Here is a 19,948-nt window from a genome sequence, read left to right on the forward strand (position 1 = left end):
AGTATACATGACTCTGAGTTCTGCCTTGGGAAGAGATTAACAGAAGGGCAGGGTATAAGTCAAAGTCTAAGTGAGTTTATTATCAATGTACAGATACATGTGTGCACAGAAGCAATGAAGAAAATATTTGCATAAACATCACAGGCTTGTAACATCAGATACAAACGTTCACAAGAAAAACATAAATTATACACAATTTCAAAGAAAGGACATAATTATAACAAAAAAAAAACACAAAGTCCTTGATATTGCAAAGTGGTTGAAATGGTCATAGTGTTGCTATAATGTAGGACTTTAGGCTTCTGCACCTCCTGCCTGTTCGTAGCTGGGAGAAGATGGCATGGTCCAGGTAGTAGGGATACTTGATTATAGATGTTACCTTCTTGAGGTGGTGACTTGTGTAGCTGCTATGGGTGCTGAGGAGGGATGTGCCCATGTTGTATTTGGCTGCATCTACTATTCCTGTAGCTTCTTAAGTTCCTGTGCATTCAAATCGCCACACCAGACTACGATAAAACCAGTAAAAGTTCAAGGATGTACCAAAAACCTCTTGGAAAAAATGTAATCTCCCCACTAACTTTTGGGAATTCCTAGCCATGCTTGAAGGCCAGATATATGGACATGGGACACAAGACACCTGGAATCTAGGCCTCCACTCCACGCTTGACAGCCAGCGGTGTGGATGTCTGACGAAGGACATCTGTGGATATTAGGCTAGCATGTGCTGTCGACAAGAACCAGTGAGATTGCGGTCTGGTTGCTCACCACGTCTGCGAGTCTCCCCTATTCAGTGGTCCTGGGATCAGATGTTTGTACGAACAGCGGGGATGACAGCCAGTGGCGTGAGTCGGCGAGTCTGGAGTTTGTGGCCTGGAGTTCGGGGTCCTGTCATCGATGAGTCCTGGGATCGATGCCAAAGATCAAAACCCAAAGGTCAATCAGAAGTCTGTTGGTTGAAGCTTAATGATTGAAGCCCTGGCCTACGAGTCTGAAGTCCACTGCAGAAGTCAGTGGCCTGCTGTCTACAAGTCCTCTGGAGGCCCATAGTCCTATACTGGTGTTGGAGGACTGTCTGTGTGGGTGTGTGGGTGGGAGGGAAGAAAGCAGCTTGGTTTGCAGTTGTTTTGTTGCTTGTTCTGCTATGTTAGCACCTGAATGTGAGGCAACACTTGCGGGCTGTTCCCAGTACATCCTTAGGTTGTGCTGATTGTTATGCAAACAACAGATTTCACTGATTGTTTATACTTTATACTTTATTGTCACCAAACAATTGATACTAGAACGTACAATCATCACAGCTATATTTGATTCTGTGCTTCGCGCTCCCTGGAGTACAAATCGATAGTAAATATTAAAAATTTAAATTGTAAATCATACATAGAAAATAGAAAAGGGAAAGTAAGGTAGTGCAAAAAAACTGAGATGCAGGTCCGGATATTTGGAGGGTATGGCCCAGATTCGGGTCAGGATCCGTTCAGCAGTCTTATCACAGTTGGAAAGAAACTGTTCCCAAATCTGGCTGTACAAGTCTTCAAGCTCCTGAACCTTCTCCCGGAGGGAAGAGGGATGAAAAGTGTGTTGGCTGGGTGGGTCGTGTCCTTGATTATCCTGGCAGCACTGCTCCGACAGCGTGCGGTCTAAAGTGAGTCCAAGGATGGAAGATTGGTTTGTGTGATGTGCTGGGCTGTGTTCATGATCTTCTGCAGTTTCTTCCCGTCTTGGACAGGACAGCTTCCATACCAGGTTGTGATGCACCCGAGAAGAATGCTTTCTACGGTGCATTTATAAAAATTAGTGAGGGTTTTAGGGGACAGCCAAATTTCTTTAGCTTTCTCAGGAAGTAAAGGCGCTGGTGGGTCTTCTTGGCAGTGGACTCTGCTTGGTTGGACCAAGTCAGGTCATTTGTGATATTGACCCCGAGGAACTTAAAGCTTTTGTCCTTGCTGTTTTGATGTACATGTGAAAATAAATGAATCTGATCTGATCTGAAGACAACTTAAAGGAGCATTTGGGATAGTATTGAGTATCTCAGAGCCACGCAAACAGAAGACCGGCATAAATAGCATTTATTCGTGCACCACGTCACAATCCATCCATCCCCTAAGGCATCTTGTGCCTCATTTCTAGGAGAGCTATCAGTCTCATTAGTCACCTCAGAAACCACAAATCTGCTGTAGAAGCAAGTCATCCTCAATCCCAAGGAATTGTCTTGGAAGAAGCAGAGGACACTGAATCATAAAAGAATATTTTGATATTTGGTAAAGCTCCAGTTTACAGACATTCCTTGATTTATGAGAGGGATGTTTTCCTGGAAAATGAATCATTGAATGAAATACTGCAAATCATAAAGGCTGGGTGAAGTATTTTGCTGTGGTGCATGTGTTTGAATGGACAGAAGGTAGCACAGCATGTTATGGTGAAAAAAAGATTTGTAATTGAACCCAAAGTGGTGGTATCGGGAAATCCATGAATTCACTATTTACATATTAAGGACACCTATACTTGTGTGCACTTCTGTCAGTTTCTGTATCAAGGATAGCCTACTTACTTAAGAATTTAGAGCCTAGAGCTTTGTTGGGTTATTCAATACACTTATTTTGGTTAAGTGGGTGCAAAGGAAAATGGAATTATGTGCTTTGCTTTGAGTTTTGACAATTTTTTTGCACATGTTTAATAAATGAGTGCTAACATCTGGCAGTGGTCCCTAAAATGGCCCATGCCCCTGAATGAATTAATTGCCTTTGCAATTTTCCACTGATTCTGCCTTTGTAGCCCTTACCAAATTGTCCTAAAATGAAATGCTATTTAGATGAAAGAACACAATTAACCACTTTTCAAAAAAGTTTTTCATTTTGTAGGAATTTACTAATGAATTGACTACAGTCATCATTAAACCAACAAATGGTTCTATATCATTTTTAACATTATTTCTGATGATCGCAATTGAATTATTGCAAGCAATAGATGAGACACTTGGATTGGTTATGCCTTAAAATACCAGCACTGTTGAGACCTGAGGTGCTGATTTGGCCCCTTGAGCCCACTCTGTCATTCAATATCAGCATGGGTGATCCTCTATCTTAGCACCATATTCCTGCTCTCTTCCCATACCCCGTTGCTGCCTAGAAGTAAATCTATCTCTTTCTTAAGTGTATTCACTGACATTGCCTCCATGGTCTTCTACCATGGATAATTCAGAGATTCACAATCATATGAATATTTTTTTTCCTATCCTTAACTCTGTCATATATGTGTTACCATGTATCATGAAATTGTGAATACTCATTTAGAATCCTAAAATGAAGTCAAACGTGCTCCCTACATTTGGCTTGTTGAGCAAAATTTTGTATTTTTTAATTAGAACTCCTGTCATTCTTCTGAACTTTAGAGTATACAAATCTAGTCATCCTAATCATTCCTCATACAATAGTCTTACAGTCCTAGATTCACTTGCTAAACCTTCCATTCACTTCCTCTCCTGCAAATATATCTAGTGCAGGACCCAGGTATGGTCTCACTGAGGCCCTGTATAATGCATAAGTGTAGTAGGGTGTGTTCATGGACCTCAAACCTCTTGTCATGAGGAGGAACTTCTTTAGGCAGAGGGTGGTGAATCTGTGGAATTCATTGCCACAGACAGCTATGGAGGCCATGTCATTGGGTATATTTAAAGCAGAGGTTGATCAGTTCTTGATTAGTAAGGGCACCAAAGGTTACCGGGAGAAGGCAGAAGAATTGAAAGGGAAAATCAATCAGTCATGATGGAATGTGGAGCAGATTCAATATGCTAAATGACCTAATTCTACTCCTACGTTTTATGGTCCTATGATCTTATGCTTACTTTGAGTAACTGGGGTGGAAGAATGGTGTTGGCCCTTTGGTGTATCCACATTTCAGAATCTCACACATTATACATAAATAATCCTCTGTCTCACTGATTTTCCTATGAACATGGATTACTTCACACTTATCACTTAATGATGCACTTGTCCAATTATTCCACTTGTCTAATTTATGTTGAAGCCTCTTTGCATTCTCTTTAACACTCAGAATGCCATTCAGTTTTATGCCATCTGCAATCTTAGAAATATTATATTTAGTTCCCTTATGGAGTTATTGGTTTATTGTGAGTGCCTGAGGTCTTCTTAATCTATTGGTCTTTTTTACTTGCTGAATTCTAAATTGCAATTCAAACTTCAGGTTCTTCAACAATCTGATATGTCTCCATCTGGGATCTAATACTCTCGTTAACTTCTTTTGTTAGTCATGGTTGGGCCACTTTTTCTTTTGTTTTTTTTTGTAAGAGATAAAAACTGAAGAGCTCATACTTATTATTGACAGCTCACTTCATAACTTAGATTCAAGACCCTAAATCTGGATTGAACTACTTTTCTTTCCACCTTAATGAATATTCCCATGATGCCGTTCTAACAGCATTAATCAGACAAAACAATTTTGAAATCATATGATTTTAAAAAGTGTCCTAAATAACTGCTCATTTGTGCTGATTCTTGCGAGATTTTATTTCTACCAAATGAAAATAAGAGAAAAAGTTGACTGTCAAAATCAGTGCAATTCTGGATGCAGTTTGCAAATGCCTACATCAACATATTTATCACAAGTTACTTATAGTTACATTGTATATCAAGTTTGATATTGTGGTTAGATTTTACTAAATTGTTGCCTCAAGAAACCTCATGTGTGTGAAAAATCGGTGCAATGATTTAGTGACAATAGATATCCATATTCACGAGGCTTATTAATTCTCATTAAAGCTACTTTTAAACCAAAGTTTACTGCCCTTTTGTAGCACTCTTTTAATCTGTAATAAAGATTTTTATTTTTGTGTTCTTATCATCATGCTGGCTTGTTGAACTTTGGTAGGAAGTCAAAAAAATAATGACTGGAGCCAGAAAGGGAAACAATGAGGGATATAACTGTGTGATATAAGATTGGAGATAACAAAGATGGCGTAATGGAAAGCAGTTTTGCTTCAGTAACCTGGCATGACACAGTGTGCTTTGAATGTTCGCTATGATGAGTGTGAAAAAGAACTTATCCGAAATGAAAATGATAGATTATGAACCATTAATAGTATTCAAAAAATTAAATATATCTTTGCTTCACAATCCTACTTCTAATACAAGGCTATTCTATAGAGGAGAATGATCTGTATTCACTATTGTGTTTGCAACTGGTGCTTATAATCATTCCTTATATTTAACCACAGATGAATTGATAGACATTTCACATGAACTGGGCATCTATACTAATTTAACCTATGATAAAGGTCAGTGTTGACAAGCTCTGTTTTCACTTTATCAAAGTTGGTTTTTGGAAAATGAAGCAAGGTCTGTCTGTGTTACAAACAATGCAATTAAGGTTATCCAATCTACATTATGCATTATTATATAAAAGTTCATAACCTGTTAGTAGCTGTTATAATGACTGCATGTTCTACTCAGTAAATGAAATTCAGTTCAATTGACTATATATAGGCATGTAATCTTAACATGCCTTTTATTTGTACTGTATTTCAATCTTTATCCAATCATTTGTTTACAGCCCTCCTCCATGTTACTGGTTAGCCACTGCAGTACTGCAATGTCATATTTCATTTATATTATGCTAAATCTATACTGAATCCTTTGTGAAATCATGATTTTAAAAAGTGTCGGGTGTTTGGGGGACACACACACATATATATATATATATATATATACATACACACACACACACACACACATACATATATATATATATATATATAGAGAGAGAGAGAGAGAGAGAGAATATCAGAATAGTGCAAAGTCTGATTTTTTGTACCTTGTTTCATTGGGTAGCTACCTTTCCTCTCGCAGGTTTTACGATGACTGCACAAATCGCTAATGACCCAACACACCAAACAGCAGACAAGCAGCTATTCCCTGCCATTCTTCTACCCACATCCAGTGTACTTTTGTACCTAACTCTTTCACCACCTCAACCAAAGGACAAAGTTCAAAGAATAATCCCAGGTCACCTTCTCTTTTATTGCCTTAACTTTGCTAAAACTTTGGCATAAACCCTGTTCCTGGCAGCTGAGACCAAGCAGCTACAAGAAATTTGCCCCAAGAAAATATTTTTCCCCTTAGAATTACACTTCTATTATAGGTCAAGTCCATCTACTAATGAAAATGACATTCCAGTACCTTTTAGTGGGAACATGGGATTTAGCCAGATTAAAGCACTGTGTTTCATATTTTAATCAGCTCTGAAGTCTTTCTCCAGTATAACATATGTTGGAATGTTCATTACTACCACATTTACATGTGTCAGTAGAAGGTAAGTGGATGGAAAACTAATTGGAGGAATTTCTTCTATTTCAGCATTGTCTATGTATAATACTAAATCGCTTGTTACTTTATTTCTGCTTGTAGATTTTAAATGGTAAGTCATTTTGTGAACACTACATGATAATGATTTTTGTTTTAACTAAGCATGAACATTTTTTGAACCGACAATTACAATGCCTGTACAGGTTAACTCCCTGGGAATCATTATTACTGTTAACAAATGGTGGGTCCAAAATAAACAAGAAAGAAAAAATGAATTTCTACTGTTAAAATAAAGATTGTGCCACTTTAGAGAGTTTGCTCTTTGACTCTGTCTGCTGCTGATCCCCATACGGTTGCAATCAGTTCAGGGTCAATGCTCTGTAAGAGACTAAATACAGTAGATGTGGTGATTTCTCTGTTTCCGTCTGAGGAGGTCCTTGTAACCACAGCTTCTACTGGAATGGGAACCAAAAGACAGCTTAAAAAATGCAGATAAAAATCTGCCCTCAAAATTACAGTTCATCCTACTTACATCCAACTATTATGTTCCAAGCACAACTTAACTCCTGCATAACTGGGTGCCACAGTGGTCAGGAGAGTTGAAGTTCAATAGATGTTATGAATTCAAGAGGCTGGTGGCTGGTTTAACTCTCCTATGGGCTGTGATATCACAGGATAAGATAGTAATTCTGCCCCTTACATACCCATGAAGCTGCTGATCAAAGTGGTGCTACTGGAAGAGGGGTGACACAGGGTATTGGTTTAGCCATTTTCAACAACAGGAAAACCAAAAGTGAAAACATTACATTCAGACTTCCTGATAACCAGTTTGTCAGTGACTTAGTCTGGGTAAACAGTTTACTCTCCTGGACAAATGGCAGAACTGAGAAGTAAAATCTGTTATAAAACTTACATATAATTGCAATTCTTTTGTAGTGATGTAACCCCAAAAGATTCAACCCATGTACTCCTTCACAGCTACTCTTTCACTCCTTATGTAGACCACACAAGTTACATATATGAAGTGTTACCTGACACTGAACAGGAGTTGTTTTTAATAAAGGTTCTGTACTTTAATATGCTAGTTAATGAAAAATTTCTTTTATTTGTGCTTTATACATCCTGTATGAGAAATGTCATATTGTTTGGATTTTCTTTCCTCAGCCATCACATACTAATGTATCACCTGGAAAGGAATTAACTGGTTACTAATTTTCTCTCTTCCGTATGTGTGGGTTGAGAGAAGACTGCTTCTTTTTTAAGTGCAATCATGATTCAATCCATCTTGCTTCTTTCTTGATTCAGACCAATACTTAACATTTTTTTAGTAATATAACCCCTTTTACTTCAATTTCAGCATTCATTGGTTAATGCAACCTAGGAATTTATTACACCTCAGGAAAAAAATAAAAAAGAGATCATATTGTTAATGGAACTAGTAAGAAGGCAAGATGAAGTCATCTTCTGTCCCATCAAACTTAGCTGACTGGCTAAATGAATCTTTATTTTACCATGTCAATTTGCTCAAATATAAGGGGACAAGAAAGGCTACCAATATAGATGAAGTTCAATCCAGGAAATGACAAGGTAAACTACACAAAATGCTGGAGGAACTCATGAAGGGTCTTGGCCCAAAACGTCGACTACTCTTTTCCATAGATGCTGCCTGGCCTGCTAAGTTCCTCCAGCATTTTGTGTGTATCACTTGGATTTCCAGCATCTGTAGATTTTCGTTTGAAGGTAAACTACAAACTCTTAGTCTTCTTTCTGATGTTCATGCATTCAGAATTTTCATGTAACCAGCAAAAACTTGTTTCTTATGAAAACAAGCTCAAACAGTGAATTTTATTTCAAGTGTTATGCAGAGTAAGTGAGAAGATACATGTTTAGTTTATTTAAGTCACCATAAGGGCAGTCATCACCAATTATTGCATTATTAGTAGTATACATATGCGGCTGAACATAATTGGTGTCTTTAAAAATCAATTAACATACAAATACTTCACTTTCTGTAAAACTACGAACAAGGTAGTGTCAATGGGGAAGTATCTAACTACAATTCATGACTTAGAGACAGATAACCCCCAGATGAAATGGTGGCCAATTTGCAAATTAATTAAAGTGTGTTTCATTCTACCATCACTATTTATTCACTAGAATCTGTTTCTGTATTTATGAAGCCTCTGCTTTTTTCAGTATACGAGTGCCATACTTTACTTTCTCATCATTCCTGATTCTGTAGTCCACCATAGTTGGCACCAGTGAAAATATATTGGCAACTCTTCCAGAAAGCACCAGTCTGACGATGACTGGGAGTTTGGTGACCGAAACACGATGCGTTCTTAGATTGAAAACATTACTATGCCACAAAAGAAAAACTCCATGCACCTAAAACACTCGTGACCCAAAGTACAGATGCAGTAGAAAGACGTGAGGAGATCCCTCAACTTGCCAACAACCAAGATGTTCATGGATTCTTTAGTGTTGTCAAGAACAGCTACAAAGTACTACCTGAGGATGCACTCTGCTGAGAGCCAAAAATGCAGGACAGCTTGTTGAAGGTAGAGAGGACTTCAATATGCATTAGAAGGAGCACTACAAAGAAATTATCAACTGAAATTCTCCTTCACACACCCCAGAACACACTATCCAGACCAGTGTGATATCCCTAGCTATCAAAGAACTGATAAAAGCCCATATGTCTGTGGTGGCATACCTGGGGAGAAGACAATGCCTCTGCTGGAGTTCTAAAACTCAGTGGAGAAGAAATTAAGGCATCTCATCTTCCACATTTGATAGACAGAGACAGCATAATTCTGATCATCTTCAATATAGGAGACAAAAATCAATTGCTTTAACTTCATTAAGGTCTTTCCGCTGCCCACCTGCCATTACCAACAGCACCTTCCGAGTGGTTGAAGGATTGCTTCTCAATTTACAGTATGAGTTCATTCATTAGAGGCAAAATGGACGCGATCTCATGGGACAGTGCCAATCGCCATGCTTGGTCTCTATTGATCTTACAAACGCCTTTGATTCCATTAACTGAGAGGATCTAAGGAAAATCTTCTTTAGTTTCCTCTGGTACCAGTTTAAGATGGCGCTGGTGAAACCCAGTGACTACTTACTGTTGGCAAAAAAATACAAAGAATACAACTAAATACATTATGAATAACATCTTTTCTTGTAAAAATTATAGTAAATGATCACTGCAAACAATGGAAATGCAAATGAAGGTGAGGCTGAGTTGAGGGTCAAAGCATGTGAGTGCGAGGCAAAGTCAAGGTGAGGTTGAGGCATATTTGAGCCAAAGTTGGGGCAAGCGGAGTGGAGCAATTTTGGAGTGGAGGAGAGGCAGATTCGAGGCCCATCCACCTAAGCCGGGAGCGAGGTTTGATCGATTTAAGTGCCAGGCTGATTTGGAAAGGTTGGGTACAGGCCAAAGCATGGTGGTGGATTTCAGGCCCAGAGCATATCAATGTGCTCTAGTGTGAGGAACGACCCGATGTTTGGATGATTTAAACGCCTGGCCAGATGGATTGAAAAAGCAGAGTATAGGGACAAGATGCAAGGGTTGAGCCAGCTCTGCTTGCTGCTCTGTAATGTTTACTTGGCTACACTGAGCTGAGACTGAGGTTGCGGCAAGCTCTAGCTGCTCCAGGCTCCATGTCTGAGGACTCTGCAATGTTTACTTGGCTCTGCGCTGAACTGAGGTTGGGGCTGTGCCCTGCACTGGGCTTCATGTCTATGGACTCACTTCTGTTCTGAACACTTCTATTGTTTGCACAATTTGTTTTTTTCTCCTCTCTGCACATTGGGTGTTTGACGGTCTTTTTTTATGAGTTATTTTTGTTTCTTTGTTTTGTGGCTGCCTGTAAGGAGGTGAATCTCAAGGTTGTATAATGTATACATACTTTGATAATAAATGTACTTTGAACTTTGAACATGCACTGAGATGCAGTGACAAGTTTTTGTTTGCATGCATCCAGATAGATCATTCCATACACAAGTACGTTGAGGTAGTAAAATCAATCTCCATTGCCATATGACAGCACATAGGCCATGATACTAATCAGAATCCACAACAGATTCGTTGTTAGTGCAAATTAACTTCAAGTAAGGCTGCTTCATCATTTCAACTATTTTTGCAATCCTTAGTGTTAAAAGATGGGGCTCATCAGCCATAGCTGGCAGCTCAACTGGGAGATGGAAAGCTTTGAGGTCCATTTTGGGAGACCACAAACAGTGTAATTGTAATAACCTCTCCTCACTAAAAATCTACACAGCCAAATCTCAAAGATGCATGCTTGGCCCACTCCTCTGCCCACTCTACACTGAGGACTGTGTGCCTAGGCACAGCGTAATTGCCATCTAGAAATTTGTAAATGACAGCAGTGTTGTTAGCAGGATCTCACATGGCAACAAGGAGGCATACAGGAGTGAGACAGATCAGCTGGTTGAGTGGTGTCAGTACAAACACTTCACACTCAATGTCAGCAAGGCTAAGAAATTTATTGTGGACTTCAGGATGTGGAAGTTGATAGAACATACACCAGTCCTCATTGAGGTGGAAAGGGTGAACAGCTTCAAGTTCATGTGTATCAATAGCTTGGAGGATCTATCTTGGGCCCAATACATGGACACAATTGAGATGAAGGCAGGCCAGTGGCTTTGCTTCATTAGGAGTTTGAGGCAAAGACACTTGCAAATTTTTTGCAGATGTACAGTTGACAGCATTCTGACTGGTTGCACCACCGCCTGCTATGGAGGTTCCAATGCACAGGATTGAAAGAGGCTGAAGAGGGTTGTAGACTCACCCAGTTCCATCAGTGGCACAACTCTCCCCACCATTGAGGACATCTTCAAGAGTAAGTATCTCAAGAAGGTGGTATCCACTATTAAGGAACCTCACCATCCAGTAGATGCTTCCTTCTCATTACTACCATTGGGAAGGAGATCGAGTACCTGGAAGGCCCACACCCAATTTTTTATGAACAGCTTCTTCCCCACTGCCATCAGATTTCTGAATGGTCCATGAGTCCATGAACTCTTCCTCATTATTTCTCTTTTGCACAATTTATTTGTTTTGTAAATTTATAGAAACTTGATGTCTTTGTACTGTACTCCTCCTGCAGAATAACAAATTTCCTGTATAGAAGACAGTGATAGTAAAAACCTGATTCTGATTCTGAACATCTATGGAGGCACATATGTTCTGGAGTCTCTTCATGAACAGAAGTTGGAAAATAAAGGAAAACAGGAGAAGGAGTTCATCACCTATGAATGAACCATTCAGCTTGACAAGAATTCCTACCCCATTTGTGGCAGGATCAACATATCCCACAGTAGCCTCATCAGCCATCTGAAGACACACAAATGAAGGGAAAACAAGTCCTTGATGTCAGGGTCTTCCTAAAAAGAGGCCTTCATCTATTCACAACTTCAGCAAATGTGCAATGTTCCAGTAACCCTAAGCCTGGAGTAAGCCTTATCAAGGTCCCAGATATTAGCAGAAAAGCCTCATCAAGATCAAGCAAACATAAAAATATCCACCAGATTTGCCCATCTTGTTGTTCCAGTACAACATAAGAAATGGGTCTCTGCAGTATTTTAAAGAGATTTTCCGTCATTTAAAATTGGATTATTCATTCGATGGACTAAAGACAACTCATAAGACTGTTTTATTTTTGGGACAAGCATATTATCACCTATGCCAATTAAACTATTCCTGCTAATGAAACTTAAAAGTATTAGTTAATACAAGAAAAAAGGAGCAATCATGTGCCCAATTCCTTTGGAGCATGGATGGGCTTGTGAAAATTAACTTCAATAGCAAGTTGAATCAAATACCTTCAAGGAAGCATACTATTTGCATCCAGATTGCTAGTGGAGTGGACATTTTACATTATTTTCTTTTACTACATATTTTCCTTGATCCTTAATGTTCCCTTTTTTGCTCTGCTCTGATAGAGGGAGTTTGCTCCTGCCCACTCAATCTCCTTTCTACTTAAGTACAATAAATTAAAATGCTGCTTTTACATCTGTGCTCCTTTCTAGCATCATCATGACTGAGGTAGGTGGGAACAGTTTGGTCCCTGTGTCTCATTTGAAAAGCTAGCTATGAAGCTTTCCCACCAGTTTTTCTTCAATCAGTCAGTTGATCTTCGATAATTTAAAATAGCAGGCAAATGAATATGATTTTTAATATATTATTTATCTCAAATTTCCATTCTAAACTGTTCTTCAATTATAAATCTTACCATCTGGAATACTTAGGTGTTTTGGTGTTTAACTTAGAAACGTAACAGTACCAGATTGAGGTAAATAAATGGGGAGCCAGGTCAGACGAGAAGGGATTGACCATGGGAAAAACATGTTCAGATCAGGAAGCTGAGTGCCAACTGTAAGAAAAGCATTTTAGTATGAAATCCAAGTCTATTCCTCAAGAATACTCACAAAACGTAATTACTATATAAAACCGAGTCATTTCACATACTGATATTAACAGTTCTCCAACAGGACTCTAGTAACATTGATGTAAAATAATTAATAGTTTAATAATCTAGATCACCGTTCTCATGATAATACATTAGCATTCTCTGCAAACAGTTCATTAATGTTTGGTAACATATGTTACTAATTTGTTAGAAACTGGTTATAAAACATTTATAAATGTGTTACTATCACTTTTGGAGCCACAGCTTTTTTTCAGACTTTTATTACCTCTCTTTAATTATCTTAGACAGTATTAGAAACTTCTAATTAATATATTATATCCTAGATTTTAGATTGGTTGTGACATGAGATTAACTCTTAAAAGGAGAGTATACTGTAATTTCTGCAAAGTTACTGGCAAAGCTTCAAAACCTAATTTATAAGTTTTACCATTACTCCAATAAAACCTTGTACTTTTTTCAAGCTTTTTTTTCATCTTAGTTTGGTTGATGATATTTTGGAGGCAAAAGTAATTATTTCAAATTATTAGTTAGAAGATATGGAGCAGAGCAAGTAGGATCATTTCTCTTTGTTCCTTAGACCATAGTTCAAACAGCAATCTTTTATCGTATAGTTTCTTCTGGCTGTTGCTTGGAAGGATCTTACTCCATTTAGTTTCCAAATGGTATAACTCAAAACACAATATTTTATAAAATCCTTGCTCTAAAATACCCTTCTATGAAGATCTGCAGATATCACTTCATATACAGTAACTAAAAGATCCCTGTTTCCATATCACCATATTTCTTAATTATCTTCAACTTTTACATTCAATTCTCCCCTTTCATATCAGGAAATAACCTATAGTCTGCCAACACAATGGTTTCACTGTAATCCAATTCTGTTGACTAATTTAACCACTTTTTATGCTTTCTTAGGAAAACAAACATGAGAACATTCATTATACTGCAGTGCACTGTGGTCTGGGGTTGGGATTGGCCCAGATTACAGCGAGCACTGCAGTTAGCAGTAATACCTCTGGCCTGTTGTTTTATGCTAACGTTATTAGACTATAAATTATGTTATTTTCTCTCATATATTGAAGTCGGTCTTTGGGTATACTCACTGGGTAATTTATAGTTAAGATTTTTAAAGTACATATTTGCACTGTATGTAAAGTCATAAAAAGCAAGGAGTGAAAAGTCATATCAATCTTAATGCATTGGATTTCTGTGACAAAAATTCAGTATAACTCTTCTGCAGATTTATTCAGTGAAAGCACATCAAATTACGTTTGTTCCTCCTATTCACTCTGCAATATTGTAGTTCTCAATGTCTTCTTTCCAACATGAACAGAAAACAAGTTTTTTAACAGTGTGCAGGAAGAGTTTGCTACCAATCGCAAAGCTGGTGATATTTCACTTATGTTGATAAATGAATGCAAATTCTTGGTCTTCTCTCCACACATACAAAGTGAAATGCTTAGATAGAATAAATAGTATATGAATAATAAGTCTGTACTCATAAAACCATAGAAAACCTATGGCACAATACAGGTCCTTCGGCCCACAATGCTGTGCCGAACATGTACTTACTTTAGAAATTACCTAGGGATACACATAGCCCTCTATCTTTCTAAGCTCCATGTACCTATCCAGGAGTCTCTTAAAAGACCCTATCATATCTGCCTCCACCACCATCACCGGCAGCATATTCCACGCACCCATCACTCTCTGCATAAAAAAACTTACCCCTGACATTTCCTCTGTACCTACTTCCAAGCACCTCAAAACTGTGCCCTCTCATGATAGCCATTTCAGCCCTGGGAAAAAGCCTCTGACTATCCACATGACCAATGCCTCTCATCATCTCTATCAGGTCACCTCTCATCCTCCGTCGCTCCAAGGTGAAAAGGTGAAGTTCACTCAACTTATTCTCATGGAATATTTAGTGATGTTCCTCTCATTGTTAAAGGAATTATTTTTATATAAATAGGATGTGAGCATTGCTGGAAAGGACAACATTAAACATCTATCTCTATTTTCCCTTCTTGAATGACTTTAGTTCGCCACATGATAATGATCCTATAATACTGATGGAGAGTAGAAGGTGGGGTTTTAAGGAACCTAAATGAGTAATTGTATCATATTTTGTTGATGGTGTACATTGCAGCCATAATTCTCAGTTATGAAATGGGCAAATGCTTAGAAGGGGTATCAAACCCCAGATGATGCAACACACAAAATGCTGGAGGAACACAGTAGATCAGGCAACATCTGTGAAGAGAAATGGGTCAAGACCATGCAGCTAGACTGATGGTCTCCCATCACTCCCTAGACTAGACTCCCATCCATTACATAATGTACTGGTTGGGCACAGGAGCACATTCAGCCAGAGACTCATTCCACCGAGATGCAACACAGAGCGTCATAGGAAGTCATTCCTGCCTGTGGCCATCAAATTTTACAACTCCTCCCTTGGAGGATCAGACACCCTGAGCCAATAGGCTGGTCCTGGACTTATTTCATAATTTACTGGCATAATTTATATATTACTATTTAACTATTTATGGTTCTATTACTATTTATTATTTATGGTGCAACTGTAATGAAAACCAATTTCCCCCGGGATCAATAAAGTATGACTATGACTATGACTATGAAAGGCAGAGGGGAGACAATAGAGGGATGATAGTATACGTAAAAAGGGTTGGAGCAGATGATAGGTAGATCCAGGCAAGGGGTGATGATAGATCCTGGGTAAGGGTGTGGTCAGAGAGCAGGAAAGCAGCAGAAATCATAGAAGAATCCTCTGATGGTGTTGATCTTCTACAGTGTTGTTGCAGTCATCCAGGAAAGTGAAAATAGTATACCATTACATTCTTGGGTTGTGCCTTCTAGATAGTGGAAGGGTTTTATAGTGTCATCAGATGCACAAAATGCCACAGAATACTTATTTCCTTGCTTTCTCTTGTACTATAATGCCTACATGGTTGGTCCAGCTAAGTTTTATGTCAATGTTGATTTCCCGGAGCAAATAGCTTTCACCACATTGCTTCCAGATATAATCGTATGGTCTGACAGCAGTAGAGAAGCGGTTATTGGTGAACTCACAGTCCCCTGGGAAGACAACATCGATGAAGCCCATGAGCGCAAGTTAACCAAATATGCAGAGTTAAGATCAGAGTGCAGAGACAGAGGGTGGAAGGTCTCATGCTATCCATTCGAAGTAGGCTGCTGTGGGTTTATTGCGTTCACTCTCCAGAAGTGGCTGCGTGACCTTGGCTTCACTAGAAGAGAGATCAAGTCAACCAGCAGGGCTGTAGCTGAGGCAGCAGAGAAAGGATCAGCATGGGTGTGGACCAAGTATGTCCAGAGGGGCAGATAGTCAGACAGTGTATACAAATCTTGCAAACCCTTCAGTAGTTGCATAGACACCTGAAGAGCAGACTATCTGTTGGATGGAAGTGACCAACAACTCTGATAGAGGCAGATGCCAAGTTTTTAAGCTCACCAGTGGGAGGTGGTGCTTAAGCACTGCTGGCCCACCACCTCAAGGGAGTCTTGATCATAAGCAGGCCGAAACTCCTGAAGACAGGTGGCAGATCAACTGATGATCCCACTGGTGATAGCACAAGACAGTTAACATCTTAGTCCATGTGTATTTTGTAACTCAGAATTTTATGAGATGTTGGCCATAATGATGCCTATGTATCCCAAAATGAAGCGGTTTGGCTCTTACTTGTTGGAGGTGGTCACAGTGTAGCACAAATGTTACAGTAAATACCACCATTCAGCAACCCTTACATAGGTTTTGCTGTGAGTATGTATAGGAGCCTTTTTTCCTGAGAAACTGTGGATGAAATTGCACACTGTGGAATGATTAACAAGCATTCACACTTCTGATTTTATGATGACAGGAAGACAATTGATGAAATAACTGAAGATTGTTGTGCACAGGACACAATGCTGATTAACTTCTGTAGTGATATCCTGAGACTGAAATGATTGACTTCCATCTTGCTATGAGTGTGGTATGACTCAGCGGCAAGCCATAACCTTAATGGTACTCTTAACTGCAGCAAGTCTTCCCTTTAATTCCCATTGATCTCAGTTCTGGAGGGCTCCTTAATGCCCCACATTCAAATGTTGGCACAATGTTAATAGGTTCCCTCAGCCTACACCTAGAATTCAGTTCCTTTGTCAATGTTTGGAACAACACTACTGTTAAGATGAGAATTCAGTAAAATCCAAATTGAACATGGGTAAACATATTATGATGGGTAAATACGATTTAATGTAATTGTCAACAACCTTTCATTGCTTTGCTGCTAATTGAGAGTAGAGATGACTGGGTCATGTATGTCCTCTCTGAAGGCTTGTTCCTGGCCTTTAGTGAGGACATACATTGATAGCAGGATTACAGTTGCACTGGGACAGGTAGGCTGGAGCCCTATAGTTGGGAGATGCTTTTTTCCATTGTCTTTTCTATTTCCAGTGTTGGCAACAGTTTCTTGATGTTACATAGTACAAATAGAATTGACTGAAGGCTAGCTTCAGTGTTGACAGGATCTCAGCAAAAGCTGAGATAATGACTCATCTGCATTGTTCTTTACAAAATAAATGAGAGTCAAATCTCCAATTTGAAAATGCTGGAATATTATAACAACCCTAAACCCTCATGTATGTAAGACTCCTAATATGGTGAGCCCATTTCTTTATTTTACTGAATTAACATTGTGCATAGAAGGGATGTAAAAGAGGCTTTCTTTCCTTACTTTCTACAACAACTCCCCTTTAATGTTCTGTGACCCCAGTCCAAGTGCTGCAATATCAGGGTGGCTTATCTTAGAACACAGCCTATGTGCAATCTCACTATCTGCTGTAAGCACATTCTTGGTATGTGATGCATTCGTCTGCAGAATTTTAATTGCCGAAGTCCCTGGAAACCCCTCATACTGTTCCATTAATTTGCAAGCCTATCTAATTCCCTTGGGGATGCTTTAGCAGCAAAAGTAATCATGAGCAATTTTTCTGCAGAATCTGATTTTAGAGTAAGGAGATATCGTGAAAACAGTATGTGGCGGCAATTGGAAAATAAACAAATACAGAAATTTGATTAAACTATCCTAATTTCTTTTTCTGTAATTCCATTGCATCTGAAGGAGCCTAGTGTGAAATGTTAGCTGATATCACCCAAAGTGGCAGCAACAAGGCTACAATTGGTCTCCAATCACTTGGGTTACAGAGGGGAATCTAATATGTAAGATTTGTGGGTGAAATAAGACTGAGTAGATTGTGATTATTCACATTGTTAAGTATGCTGTCAACATGAACGAGTTGGGCTCAGATGAAGTTAGTCACTGCATTAAATGACCCCTGCCGAGACAGAGAGCAAAATTATCACATTCTATAAAAAAGATAGGCAAATCCTGGGTTTTTGTGGTTTACTGATGGAGAAATTGTTGGTTTTCCCTGTTTTCACATTGAGATACTGAGAGGAACATTGGAGGATACTCAGGGGCAAGCAACTACTGAAATTTAAAACAAGAGACTGCAGGTGTTGAAATATGGAGCAACAAACAATCTGCTGACAGAACTTAGAGGGTCAAGCAGCATCCGTGGCGGGGAAGGAATTGTCAGCTCTTTGGGAGAAAACCTTTCATCAGGACCTTTGCAGGGTTTCAATCTGAAATGCTGACAATTAATTTCTCCCCAAAGATGCTCTTTGTCCTGTTGATTTTTTCTAGCAAAGTGTTCATTGCTGCTGAATATGGAAATTGTGAAGGTGATACCTCAATGAGGTATGCAGCCTGTTCCAACATAGCTTACAGTAATGGTGAACTGATGAAAACTTTGTGAATTAGTCGAAGCTTAGAATATAGAACAGCACAGCACAATAGAGGCCCTTTGGCCCATGATGTTGTGTCAACCTTATAACCTACGCTAAGATCAATCTAACCTTTTCTTCCTACAAAGCCCTCCATTTATCTATCATCCATGTGCTTATCAAAGAGTTTCTTAAGCGCCCCTAACATATCTGCCTCTACCACCACTGAACACAAACAAAACATAATATTCCAAGTGTAGTCTAACCAAAGTTTTATAGAGCTTGAGTATTACTTCACAACTCTTGAACTTAATTCCCTGACTAATGAAGGCCAACACACCATATGCTTTCTTAATAACCCTATCAACTTGCAGGGCAACTTTGAGGGATCAATGGATATGGACCCCAACATCTCTCTGTTCCTCCATATTGCCAAGAATTCTGTCATTGAAGGTATCCTGCCTTCAAATTCAACCTTCCAAAATGAATCACTTCTCAGTCTTACTGTAAAATATTCTGAACACGTTGCACTTCATTCCATGCAACACACACAAAAAGCTGGAGGAACTCAGTAGGCCAGGCAGCATCTATGGAAAAGAGTAAACAGTTGAAGTTTCAGGTCAAGACCTTTCATCAGGATTAGAGAAAAAAAGATGAGAAGTCAGAGTAAGAAGATAAGGGAAGGGGAGGAACAAATGCAAGGCAGTAGATGATGGTTGAAACCAGGAGATGGGGAGGGACGAAGTAAAGAGCTAGGAAGTCAATTGGTGAAAAAAATAAAAGGCTGGAGAAGGGGGATTCTGATATGAGAGCGCAATAGACCATGGAAGAAAGGGAAGGGGGAGGAGTACGAGAAGGAGGTGATGGGTAGGTAAGGAGATTAGGTGAGAGAGGGAAATGGGAGTGGGGAATGGTGATGGAGGAGAAGGTATTACCAGGTTTGAGAAATCAATGTTCCTGCCATCAAGTTGCAGGCTACCCAGACAAAATATAAGGTGTTGCTCCTCCAACTTGAGTGTGGCCTCATTGCAGCAGTAGAGGAGGCCATGGACTGACATGTTGGAATGGAAATGGGAAATAAAATTAAAATGGGTGGCCACAGGGAGATTCCACATTTTTCTGGCAGACAGAGCATAGATGCTTGGCGAAACAGTCTCCCAATCTGCGTTGGGTCTCACCGGTACACAGGAGGCCACGTTGGAAGTACCGGATACAGCAGATGACTCCAACCGACTCACAAATGAAGTGTCACCTCACCTGAAAGGACTGTTTGGGGCCCTGAATGGTAGTGAGGGAGGTGTAGGGGCAGGTGTAGCACTTGTTCCGCTTGCAAGGATAAGTGCCAGGCAATGTACTCACAAATGTAC

Source organism: Mobula birostris, chromosome X (genome assembly GCF_030028105.1).
Source record: "Mobula birostris isolate sMobBir1 chromosome X, sMobBir1.hap1, whole genome shotgun sequence".
NCBI lineage: Eukaryota > Metazoa > Chordata > Chondrichthyes > Myliobatiformes > Myliobatidae > Mobula > Mobula birostris.